At 39.2% G+C, this 13,803-nt stretch overlaps 1 protein-coding gene across 1 annotated transcript in view; it reads left to right on the top strand.

The window, feature by feature from the left end:
* Positions 1-12,944: 12,944 nt before the first annotated feature.
* Positions 12,945-13,803, top strand: part of LOC147367024 (uncharacterized) — a 123,464-nt gene continuing 122,605 nt past the window's right edge. Inside the window, exon 1 of the transcript XR_015169722.1 lies at positions 12,945-13,259. The gene's annotated coding sequence lies outside the window, so the exon portion shown is untranslated. The remainder of the gene's footprint in view (positions 13,260-13,803) is intronic.

The following is a 13,803-nucleotide window of genomic DNA, read 5'->3' as shown; positions in this document are numbered from 1 at the left end:
TACTCCTTTTCCTATTTGAAAACAGTCTGTTATTCCATGTCCAGTTCTAACTGTTGCTTCCTGACCTGCAGATAGGTTTCTCAAGAGGTAGGTCAGGTGGTCTGATATTCCCATCTCTCAGAATTTTCCACAGTTTATTGTGATCCACACAGTCAAAGGCTTTGGCATAGTCAATAAAGCAGAAGTAGATGTTTTCCTGGAACTCTTGCTTTTTCGATGATCCAGCAGATGTTGGCAATTTGATCTCTGGTTCCTCTGCCTTTTCTAAAACCAGCTTGAACATCAGAAAGTTCACGGTTCACGTATTGCTGAAGGCTGGCTTGGAGAATTTTGAGCATTACTTTACCAGCGTGTGAGATGAGTGCAATTGTGCAGTAGTTTGAGCATTCTTTGGCATTGCCTTTCTTTGTGATTGGAATGAAAACTGACCTTTTCCAGTCCTGTGGCCACTCCTGAGTTTTCCAAATTTGCTGGCATATTGAGTGCAGCACTTTCACAGCATCACCTTTTAGGATTTGGAATAGCTCAACCGGAATTCCATCACCTCTACTAGCTTTGTTCATAGTAATGCTTACTAAGGCCCACTTTGTATTCCAGGATGTCTGGCTTTAGGTGAGTGATCACACCATCGTGATTATCTGGGTCGTGAAGATCTTTTTTGTACAGTTCTGTGTATTCTTGCCACCTCTTAATATCTTCTGCTTCTGTTAGGTCCATACCATTTCTGTCCTTTATTGAGCCCATCTTTGCATGAAATGTTTCTTTGGTATCTCTAATTTTCTTGAAGAGATGTCTAGTCTTTCCCATTCTATTGTTTTCCTTTATTTCTTTGCATTGATCGCTGAGGAAGGCTTTCTTATCTCTCCTTTCTATTCTTTGGAACTCTGCATTCAGATGCTTATATCTTTCCTTTTCTTCTTTGCTTTTGGCTTCTCTTCTTTTCACAGCTATTTGTAAGGCCTCCTCAGACAGCCGTTTTGCTCTTTTACATTTCTTTTTCTTGGGGATAGTCTTGATCTCTGTCTCCTGTACAATGTCACAAACCTCCATCCATAGTTCATCAGGCACTCTATCAGATCTAGTCCCTTAAATCTATTTATCACTTCCACTGTATAATCATCGGCCATTTGATGTAGGTCATACCTGAATGGTCTAGTGGTTTTCCCTACTTTCTTCAATTTAAGTCTGAATTTGGCAATAAAGAGTTCATGATCTGAGCCACAGTCAGCTCACAGTCTTGATTTTTCTGACTATATAGAGTTCCATCTTTGGCTGCAAAGAATATAATCAATCTGATTTCGGTATTGACCATCTGGTAATGTCCATGTGTATAGTCTTCTGTTGTGTTATTGGAAGAGGGTATTTGGGAATTAGGGTAAAAGTCTACTCAGAAATGAATAAGAAATCTTTCTAACATATTTCTTAAATTTTAGTTGAATGCAAAAACTGTTTACAAAACAGCAATTACTTGAGCACTTATTCTTTTGAAGTTAGGAATCAGCCAGAAAAAATATAAACAAACTAGCCTAGATGAACTCAACTTAAACACCAGCATCTTGAGTAATTTGTGTGTATGGTGGTTTAGTCACTAAGTCGTGTCCGACTCTTGTGACTCCATGGACTGTAGCCTGCCAGGCTCCTCTCCATGGTATTCTCCAGGCAAGACTACTGGAGTGGGTTGCCATTTCCTTCTCTGGGGAATCTTTCTGACCCAGGAATCGAACCCAGGTCTCCTGAACTGCAGGCAGTTTCTTTACTGACTGAGCTATGAGGAAAGCCCTAATTTGTGTATATAACCCACAGCAAATTAAAAAATAATAGCTAATTCTTACTATGTTAAAAGCTTCTGTTCTCTTGTCCCCTCCTCATTACTAAAAAAAAATGCATTCAAACATGCAAATTAAAATACCAATCAAATATGATTTCGTTTCTTTAAGCATTTCTTAAAAAAAAAAAGCTTACTTACCCTGATGTGCTGGTTCCATGTCCAAACCTATGAGAAAAGTACTTCCTTACTAGAGTGATGTTTCTTAAGGTATTCCTCCCCTAAACATACTTCATGTGCTTAGAAGTATCACACATGTACTAAAAATAATTGGCTTCTAATGTCTTGTACTAAACAATGCTGTTGATGTAATTCTGTAAAAATTATACTTAAAAAATTTTAAATATGAATAGTTAGTATGCTCCCCTACCCATTAGCCTCTAGCATCTATGTTATTTAAGTGGCTGCTAAAATTATCCATGTTTGAATACTTTTAATTACTAGCTATTCTGTGGCTTATTTGGTTGGCATGAAAATGAGATTGAATATTCGAGATAACCAGTTTTTTCGGTGGCTAGATTATATATCAGGTGACAGAAACATGAGACTTAGGAAATTTATCAAAGTGATAACACCTGTTAAAATGCAGTCAACAGGCATCAAGATATGCATTCATATTCATGCATGGCCCTTTAGCAGTCAAGAAATGGGCATGTTAATTGGGGTTTTTGATTAAAAGAAGGTGAGGCTTTTAAAGTTGATGAAGAGAACCACTTTTTAGTTGGTTAATTGGAACCAAGAATTTTCTAGACTCTTAAGAAAGGTATTTTTAAGGATCCTAGTGTTACAGCTAACCAATGATCAAATCTGCCCAGTGATGTACAACCCTTGGAAAGACCCCATACTGTATTAAACATAATATTTAGTACTGAGTCAAGCATTTCAAACTTTGCAGTAAAGTTACCTTGTTCAGTGTCATGTAAAGCTTAAGGACCAATGGCTGCTTTTTTAATGAGCTGGATGTATGACATGTAGAAGAAACCAAATAAAACAGACCTATTAAAATTGTTACAAAAGGGTTCTCATAGGTTTTATCTGGGAAGCTATGTCATCCTTTACTGAGAACTGAGAGGAGCCAATAAATTATGTTTGACACTGAGCTTCTCCCTATGTCTGAGACATGCTGTGTGAGCAGGAATAGTGAAGCATACATCATTTCTGCTTTCAAGAAGCTTATGATGTACTATATTAGGTAAGAATGACCTCAATTACTACATTGGCCATGTTGATTCTATAACTGAGAATGTATGTTTGAGTTTTAGAAGGATGAGTGGTTAGAATTAATGTTGGATATCATCCAATATATATCATTACTTGAAAATTTGTTGTAAGTAGAAAGCAAATTTTTCATTCCAAGGTGGGAAAACTGGAGTAGGTGGTGGTTAGATAATAGCTTTAAAGTCAGTTCAGGTTTGTGACTGAAAAAGTGTGACTCTGGAAAAGTTACTTAATCTTGAGTAACTGAGTACCTTCACCTGTGCAGTCTTTAAAGATTAAAGTGAGATTGACTGTAACAGTAACGTCAAGTAATGTTAAGCACATTTTAAGTGCTTAATACAGATTCAGTGTTTCATAGCTATACTTACATAGCTATATTTGAGGCCAGATTCTGATCTTTGCAGTGTAACAGTCGTTTTGCAATCAACTAAAATTCATTTGGTGGAATGGAAAGAAAACCCCACTGCTAGTTCTTAAGCTGGGATACACATGTCCCTGGAACTGCATGCAAAGTCTGGAGTCTGTGTTTCTTGGCAGAATTTTCAAATTGATCCATGACTCAAAGATGACTCAGGATCTAAACAGCTTTCCTAGGAAGAACCTTGAGTATTTTAAGAGGGAGCTAGCTGTTATACAAGCCAGAAATAACAAATCCACCATGTTCAGACAATATTAAAAGAAAAGCAGAACCTTTTCTCTTGTTAGAGGCAGTAGCAATGGCTCCATGAGCTAAAGGAGGAAATGAATTCAGTTCAGTTCAGTCACTCAGTCAATATCCGACTCTGTGACCCCATGAACTGCAGCACACCAGACCTCCCTGTCCATTGCTGACTTCCGGAGTTTATTCAAACTCATGTGCATTGAGTCAATGATGCCATCAAACAATCTCATCCTCTGTTGCCTCCTTCTCCTCCTACCTTCTATCTTTCCCAGCATCAGGGTCTTTTCCAATGAGTCAGTTCTTCGCATCAGGTGGCCAAAGTATTGGAGCTTCAGCTTCAGCATCAGTCCTTCCAATGAGTGTTTAGGACTGGTTTCCTTTAGGATGGACTGGTTGGATCTCCTTGCAGTCCAAGGGACTCTCAAGAGTCTTCTCCAACACCACAATTTAAAAGCATCAATTCTTTTGCACTCAGCTTTCTTTATAGTCCAACTCTCAAATCCATACTGAATTGGAGGGTCACAAACAGTTCTCCAGTCTTCTAAAAAATAATCTTTCTTTGCCATTTTAAATTTGCTTTTCCCTGATACCCCTGTCCTGCTCTTCCCAAAACCAGTCCAGGGCCTTATGACATCATGCTTTGCATGATACACATTCTTGCAAGCCAAGAAATGAGAGTTTCAAGCACGTTATATTAACATAGTGATTGTCTTAACCTTATAAGTCCTACTGTCCTCTCACAGCATTGGCTGAAATTGTAATATGTGCTAGAGAGAAACTAAAGCATCTTTATGCTATTATTTTCCAGGCTAAAATAGTAGAGAAGTTGAAAGTTACTCAAGATAATAGCACTTTATTACTGAGTGATTCCTCTTCTTGTGTGTATTATCTCCCTGAACCCATACCCCAGCCTGTTATTACTGGAAGAATGTCTTAGAATCAATCTTTGAAACTCTTCTAATGCTTCTTTCCCAGTCCATTGATTTAGACACAGAAGATGGATGAGATTTGCCTAAATCATGCTTAAGAGTAGCAAAATAGCCTAAATCTTTTACCACAGTTATTCCCAAACCTGTGGATCACCAAAGTCAAAACAGCAACAGCAAAAACAAATACTTCTGATTTACTTTTTGGTAAATCAGAATATCTGGGAGAATCTGTATTTTTGACAGCTCTCCCCTACATGATTTTATTAAATCATATTTGGAAAACACTATTTAGAATATATGTCTCCTCTCACACAAAATAACCCATGATGTATAAATAGGGGTGAGCTTGAACAGTTCAGTGTCTCCTTCACTGAACTATTGCAAATGGAGCTTTCTGTTTCTATTATCATCCCCACTTTAAAGCACTGGTACATGTGGCTTCTTTTAGAACTCTTGTATTTTCTATCCATGATTTCTAATACCATGTTAGAGTATTTGCGAAGTACTAAGGTAAAAGCAGATCCATTTTAGTTGTAATCCCATGGTTCCTTAATATGTGGCTCAGACATTTCACCTGGAAAATCCTTCCCAAGAGTAACAACTTAATCACATTGTCTTTGGAGTTCTGTGAAACTCAACAATAAAATTCAATAAATGCCTATGCTTTAAAGGTTTTGATGCCTGTCTACCAAACTCACTTTAAAATTCATTGGTGGCACTTGCTGACTTTTCTACAACTTCTCTGCTTGGGTATATATCTGACCCTTCATGACTCCATGGACTGTAGCCTGCCAGGCTTCTCTGTCCATGGGATTTTTCCAGGCAAGAAAAATGGAGTAGGTTGCCATTTCCTACTCCAGGGGATCTTCCCGATCCAGGGATCAAACCAGTGTCTCCTCCATTGGCAGGCAGGTTCTTTACCATTGCGCTGTCTGTACCCACCAGAGAAGTTGGCTTTTCTACAACTTCTCTGCCCGAGTACACCATCCTTTTTACTTGACATTTTACCTTACTTACTTTTACTTTACCTTACTTGTGCACTGATAACACTTTATTTGCCAACCAGCCTTGAAGGAAGGCTATTTAAAGCTGTAGTTAACAACAACAACAAAAAAAGATGTAGTTGCACTTCCCTAGGTCTGGAGAATAGTTAAGGAATGACAGTGGGAATAAAGGTTTCATTAATATTTTTCCTCTTCATTGTGTGAATTCTTGATAAAGGTTTAGCAAGAATCCAAGACAAGGAAATCAGACAGCTCCCAGCATACCTACTGTCAGTGCTCCCTGGCACAACTTCAGAATCATTCAAAAGCATTTTCAGAACAGTAGATACCCATTTATGTAAGTATAACTATATAATCAAAAGGTAGATATGAATACGTAGTCATTACCAAGGTCTTGACTTCATCTCTCTAAATGCAATCCAGGGTCACATGAGCATATTCTAAGGGAATACAGAAGGGTTACTAGATTGAGGTTTTGGTCCCAAGAAAAATGGGACAGAGTCATTCAAAGAAGTGTGCCTCGTGATCTTCTTAGGAACAGAGGAAGGGCCCTGGGGCTGGAGTGAGGTAGAGGTGACTTTAACTGAAGAAGCTGGGCATCCTTAGATAATGTGTCTCAAAGAGGAACATTGTGGAAAAATATCAAGGACCTTGAAATTATACTCAAGTCATTGCTTCAGTTCTTAACAGCAGTGTGGTTTGGAGCATGTTATTTAACCCCTATGTTTCTTTCAATGGGAAGGTGGGACTAACAAGACAACTTTATGGGCTTGTTGCCCCAATTAAGTGAAACAAAATCTAAAGAGGTGAGCACAACATTTAGCACAGGACTGATGCTGATGCTTAAAAATATTTGCACCCTTTCTTTGCCGTCACACCTTCACTCTGCCTCCCCTCATCAACCCGAATTATCTCAACCAAGTTAAGCAAGATCAGAGCTGGAAAGGAGTGGAGGAGATATCAATGTTAAGCTCTCAATGATTATTATAAAAGCAGAATGGTTTATCTGCCTCCTGTGGAAGAGAAAGTGCTATTAATATAACAGTTGAGATGAATTCTGGTAGTGAAACCCCTCAGATTGATACTTAAGTCAGGTTACCTATGTTGCAAGAATAGGTCATCAGCTGTAGCCCAAGATGGATTGGATTTATGGGGGTCTGGGGAAGATATAAGGTATCTTCTGCAAGGTATTTAGAAGGATTCTGAGGCCCCTCCTGCAAAGAGCAGCAGATTTAAGAAGTGGTTTACATAGTGGCAAGTGCAGACAGAGTAGGTGGAATGACCGTATAGGAGCAAATAGAGTTCTTGAGAAGTATAATGACTTTGGGGACCTCCTGAGAGAAGGTAGAGATGAGCTATTAGGCAGTTTTTTTTTCTTGGTATTTTTTGACCTAAGTATCTGCTATGTGCTAGACCATCTTGTAATTTAGGTTTACAGCACTTCCTTGGTGACCTGTGATACATGGACTGCAAATGAACTTCACTGTAACCTGTTGTAAATTATCTGTAGCTGACTGGTATATATACCAGTATATACTATACTCCCATGAATTGAGTTGAACTAGATTTGACTTTATATGCCAAACCAGAGCTGACTTGTTTGAAAATTCCTCTTTATCTTTTCTTGCTTTGGGAACTGTATGACTGCATAAATATTTGAACATGACAAATTTAATGTGACATTTTCTACCTGTACTGTCAAAATTGAGCCAATGAGATTCATTGAGTTCATTTTATTTGGTCCATTAGAGAATCCTAGGATTTGAAAACAGTAGTTAATCACTTGTGTAGCAAAGTTAGGTCAAAAATAAAACCATAAAAAGCCAAGAGTAACACATTCATGGAGTCAGGACCCCATTATAGTATCACAGTAGTTCTTCAGTAATGAACTGACAATTATTTGGTCTCACATTTTAGCAGATATAATATGAAGGATAATTCCAAAAGCAGTCAAATAATTATCAGCACCAGTATCTATATGAAGGAAGAATAAGAGGTGACAATGTAAAACATAATTTTTGATATTTTTCTTTTTTTAGCTGAAGATTTGGAAATATAAAAATGTTTTCCCACAGTTGAATTCAAATGTCTATTTACATGTTTTTCACCTCCACTAATTTGCAAGTTCCTTATACCCACCTATGTATCACCAATGTCTAAGTGCCTGTACACAGTAGGAGCCCAAAGATGGTACGTCTCTCCTAAAGATCAATTTCTTTGCAAATCAAGGTACAAAGTTTCCTAGAGCTTCCATAACAAATTACTACAAATTTGGTGCCTTCAAACAATAGAAATTTATTCTGTCACAGTTCTTGAGGCTACAAGTCTGAAAGTGAGTTGTCAGCAAGATTGCTTCCTTATGGAGGCTCTGAGGGAGAATCCAACCTGTGTCTCTGTCCTGGCTTCTGATAGTTGTCGACAATCCTTGACATGCCCTAGCTTAAATCACTCCAGTCTCTGACTTTGACTTCACATGGCCTTCTTTCTTGCTATGTGTCCAAATTTCTCTCTCCTTTCTCTTATAAAGATGACAGTCATTGGATGTAGAGACCATCCTAACCCAGTATAACCTTTTTTTAACTTGATCTTCTGAATAAGATCACATTAACAGGTTCCAGAGATTAGGACATAAATGTGTCTTTTTGGGAGACACAATTCAACCCACTCCATAAAAGACATGACTAAGGATTAGAATAAGGTTTCAAGGATTAGAATAACTTTCCAAGGAGTCTTGCTTTAACTATTATGATGCAGAAAAAACAATTACGTTGACTATGATGAACTATGGAATGAGGTTCATGACATTGTACAGGAGACAGGGATCAAGACCATTCCCATAGAAAAGAAATGCAAAAAAGCAAAATGGCTGTCTGGGGAGGCCTTACAAATAGCTGTGAAAAGAAGAGAAGTGAAAAGCAAAGGAGAAAAGGAAAGATATAAACATCTGAATACAGAGTTCCAAAGAATAGCAAGAAGAGATAAGAAAGCCTTCTTCACCGATCAATGCAAAGAAATAGAGGAATACAACAGAATGGGAAAGACTAGGGATCTCTTCAAGAAAATCAGAGATACCAAGGGAACATTTCATGCAAAGATGAGCTCGATAAAGGACAGAAATGGTATGGACCTAACAGAAGCAGAAGATATTAAGAAGAGATGGCAAGAATACACAGAAGAACTGTACAATAAAGATCTTCACAACCCAGATAATCACAATGGTGTGATCACTCATCTAGAGCCAGACATCCTGGAATGTGAAGTCAAGTTGGCCTTAGAAAGCATCACTACAAACAAAGCTAGTGGAGGTGATGAAATTCCAGTTGAGCCATTCCAAATCCTGAAAGATGATGCTGTGAAAGTGCTGCACTCAATATGCCAGCAAATTTGGAAGACTCAGCAGTGGCCATAGGACTGGAAAAGGTCAGTTTTCATTTCAATCACAAAGAAAGGCAATGCCAAAGAATGCTCAAACTACCACACAATTGCACTCATCTCACACACTAGTAAAGTAATGCTCAAAATTCTCCAAGCCAGGCTACAGCAATATGTGAACCGTGAACTTCCTGATGTTCAAGCTGGTTTTAGGAAAGGCAGAGGAACCAGAGATAAAATTGCCAACATCTGCTGGTTCATGGAAAAAGCAAGAGAGTTCCAGAAAAACATCTACTTCAGGTATATTGACTACGCCAAAGCCTTTGACTGTGTGGATCACAATCAACTGTGGAAAATTCTGAAAGAGATGGGAATACCAGACCACCTGATCTGCCTCTTGAGAAATTTGTATGCAGGTCAGGAAGCAACAGTTAGACCTGGACATGGAAGAACAGACTGTTTCCAAATAGGAAAAGGAGTACGTCAAGGCTGTATATTGTCACCCTGTTTATTTAACTTCTATGCAGAGTACATCATGAGAAACGCTGGACTGGAAGAAACACAAGCTGGAATCAAGATTGCCGGGAGAAATATCAATAACCTCGGATATGCAGATGACACCACCCTTATGGCAGAAAGTGAAGAGGAACTCAAAAGCCTCTTGATGAAAGTGAAAGTGGAGAGTGAAAAAGTTGGCTTAAAGCTCAACATTCAGAAAATGAAGACCATGGCATCCGGTCCCACTACTTCATGGGAAATAGATGGGGAAACAGTGGAAACAGTGTCAGACTTTATTTTTTTTTTTTTGGCTCTAAAATCACTGCAGATGGTGACTTCAGCCATGAAATTAAAAGACGCTTACTCCTTGGAAGGAAAGTTATCACCAACCTAGATAGCATATTGAAAAGCAGAGACATTACTTTGCCAACAAAGGTTCATCTAGTCAAGGCTATGGTTATTCCTGTGGTCATGTATGGATGTGAGAGTTGGACTGTGAAGAAGGCTGAGTGCCGAAGAATTGATGCTTTTGAACTGTGGTGTTGGAGAAGACTCTTGAGAGTCCCTTGGACTGCAAGGAGATCCAACCAGTCCATTCTGAAGGAGATCAGCCCTGGGATTTCTTTGGAAGGAATGATGTTAAAGCTGAAACTCTAGTACTTTGGCCTCGTCATGAGAAAAGTTGACTCATTGGAAAAGACTCTGATGCTGGGAGGGATTGGGGGCAGGAGGAGAAGGGGACAACAGAGGATGAGATGGCTGGATGGCATCACTGACTCGATGGACGTGAGTCTGGGTGAACTCCGGGAGTTGGTAATGGATAGAGAGGCCTGGCATGCTGCGATTCATGGGGTCACAAAGAGTCGGACACAACTGAGCTACTGATCTGATCTGATCTGATGATCCAGATATGATTTTTACATGAATATTAGTTATCAAGACCTTATTAATCTTCCCACAGATAAAAATTATATTAATATAGTTTCCTTGACTTGACAGATTCATAAAGAAACCAATAACTCTCTTTGAGATTATCATGATGATTCTAAAAATTTTCATTTCCTTCTGGTTGTGAAAAATATTGGCATTTATTTTCAATGTTGACACATATTTTGAAGGACTCAGAAGAAACTAATCTCTGGCTACATGGCAGCAAAAGTGCTGCCTGCTCACCATCCCAGTTCCTCTTCCCCAGCACATGGGAAGACAGTTCTTCTCAAGGTTCCTTGCAGTTAGATATTTGTCACAATCTGACCAACAAGCTAGGCAGAACTGAAGTAAGCTACTTCTAAATTTAGCCCTTGAAACGTTCTGCTTAAGGCTCCTTCCGCCCCTTTCCCTGTTAGGATGACTTTGGGCCACACTTTCCAGTAGCACAGTTACCAGATGGAGGAGGGCTACCTGGACTTATCCCAGTGGGACAAGAGTAATGAATGAAGTTGTACTAGTGCCTCCTGGCCCAGCTCACTAAGGCAACTCTGGCTCATCCAAATATATAACATCATCTAACTCAAAGAAAACAGAGTTGATGCATTTAAAGCTCTTTGAATACAAGGACTGACTGAGATGAATTTATCCTTATATTTCTAGCATTGTTCATTGTGATGTCTGTTTTTCTTTATAGCAGGAATCAATCTTCAAGATCTAGTATGTATAACTTTTTCCAGCTTTCATGCTATTTGTAACGAAAATTCATTGTTTGGCATCTTATAGTTTTTAACTACTTAAAAGGAACAGAAAAATAAGCAGCAACAACAAATGCAAAAAACAGTGAGTGCCTCCCGTGTCACGCTCTTTCTCATTAAATAGGTAATAGAACATACTTATTTTATTTTTGGATAGGCTGGGTCTTTGTTCCTGTGTGCTGACTTTCTCTAGTTGCAGTGAGGGAGGGCTATTCTTCTTGCAATGCACAGGCTTCTCATTATAGTAGCTTCTCCTGTTGTGGAACACAGGCCCTAGGCGCAGTGACTTAAATAGTTGCAGCACGCAGGCTCAGTCGTTGCAGCACACAGGATTTAGTTTCTCTGAGGCATATGGAATATTCCCAGACCAGAGATCAAACCCACGGCCCCTGCATTAGCACCAGGGAAGTCATGGAACATAATTACTTTAGAGGACAAGATCGTGATAGTAGTGCTCTCTAGGTTTTGGAAACTAGCTTATAAAGTTCCCAAAGCACCCTGCAATATCCACCAGGGAGTAATTGGTTATTTTATTTATGAAAAGGTTCAGTTCAATTCAATTCAATCGCTCAGTCATGTCCGACTTTTTGCAACCCCATAGACTATAGCACACCAGGCTTTCCCTGTCCATCATCAACTCCCGGAGCTTACTCAGACTCATGTCCATCGCATCGGTGATGCCACCTAACCATATCATCCTCTCTTTCCAAATTGAATTTTTCCCAGCATGAAGGTCTTTTCTAGTTAGTCAGTTCTTCTCATCAGGTGGCCAAAGTATTGGAGTTTCAGCTTCAGCATTAGTCCTTCCAATGAATATTCAGGACTTATTTCCTTTAGGATAGACGTTGGATCTCCCTGCAGTCCCAGGGATTCTCAAGTATCTTCTCCAACACCACAGTGTTGAAGAAGATTAATTCTTTGGCGCTCAGCTTTCTTTATAGTCCAACTCTCAAATCCATACATGACTACTGGAAAAACCATAGCTTTGACTAGGCGGACCTTTGTTGGCAAAGTAATGTCTCTGCTTTTTAATAAGCTGTCTAGGTTGGTCATAGCCTTCCTTCCAAGGAGCAAGCGTCTTTTAATTTCATGGCTGCAGTTACCATCTGCAGTGATTTTGGAGCCCCCCAAAATAAAGTCTCTCACTGTTTCCATTGTTTCCCAATCTATTTGTCATGAAGTGATGGGACTGGATGCCATGATCTTATTTTTCTGTATGCTGAGTTTTAAGCCAACTTTTTCACTCTCCTTTTTCACTTTCATCAAGAGGCTCTTTAGTTCCTCTTCACTTTCTGCCATAAGGGTGGTGTCATCTTTGTATTTGAGGTTATTGATGCTTCTCCTGGCAATCTCGATTCCAGCTTGTGCTTCATCCAGCCCGGCATTTTGCATGATGTACTCTGCATAGAAGTTAAATAAGCAGGGTGACAATATGCAGCCTTGATGTACTCCATCGCCGATTTGGAACCAGTCTGTTGTTCCATGTCCAGTTCTAAGTGTGGCCTCTTGATCCAAATACAGATTTCTCAGAAGGCAGATCAGGTGGTCTGGTATTCCCATCTCTTTCAGAATTTTCCACAGTTGGTTGTGATCCACACAGTCAAAGGCTTTGGCATAGTCAATACACCTGAAGTAGATGTTTTTCTGGAATTCTCTTGCTTTTTCAATAATCCAGCAGATGTTGGCAATTTGATCTCTGGTTCCTCTGCCTTTTCTAAATCCAGCTTGAACATCAGGAAGTTCACGGTTCACATATTGCTGTAGCCTGGCTTGGAGAATTTTGAGCATTACTTTACTAGTGTGTGAGATGAGTGCAATTGTGTGGTAATTTTTATATTGTTTGGTATTGCCTTTCTTTGTGATTGGAATGAAAACTGACCATTTCCAGTCCTGTGGCCACTGCTCAGTTTTCCAAATTTGCTGGCATATTGAGTGCAGCACTTTCACAGCATCATCTTTTAGGATTTGAAATAACTCAACTGGAATTCCATCACCTCTACCAGCTTTGTTCGTAGTGATGCTTCCTAAGGCCCACTTGACTTTGTATTCCAGGATGTCTGGCTTTAGGTGAGTGATCACACCATCGTGGTTATCTGGGTCATGAAGATCTTTTTTGTATAATTCTTCTGTGTATTCTTGCCAGCTCTTCTTAATATCTTCTGCTTCTGTTAGGTCCATACCATTTCTGCCCTTTATTGTGCCCACTTTTGCATGAAATATTCCCTTGATATCTCTAATTTTCTTGAAGAGCTCTCTAGTCTATCTATACACAGAAAACAAATTATCTAGAAGAAAACTCACAAATTTATAAAATAGTCTTAAAAGGATGGAAAATCACCCCATTCTAGACTGATCCAGAGCAGCAGCTGTTTTATGACTAACCAGACCCAGAATGCAGTAGGAGAGTTTACAACTGGACATGTTGGTAAATACCAAATCCATGTGTGAATATTGGGACAATTGGGGGAGGAGGTTTAGTGGGCTGTGCAGACAGGGGAATTTTAACCAAAATGACTAGAGAAGTAAAAAGAACAATTATAACTGACAGATCTGAACAGCCGGCTCAGATAATCTAAAAATGAGTCAGACCTTCAGTCTGATGACAACTTTG

Source organism: Bos grunniens, chromosome 8 (assembly GCF_055505025.1).
Source record: "Bos grunniens cultivar Pamir isolate PY7600 chromosome 8, Bosgru_T2T1.0, whole genome shotgun sequence".
Classification (NCBI taxonomy): Eukaryota; Metazoa; Chordata; class Mammalia; order Artiodactyla; family Bovidae; genus Bos; species Bos grunniens.
Note: the sequence above shows the minus strand (reverse complement) of the source record. Positions and strands in the feature narration are given on the sequence as shown.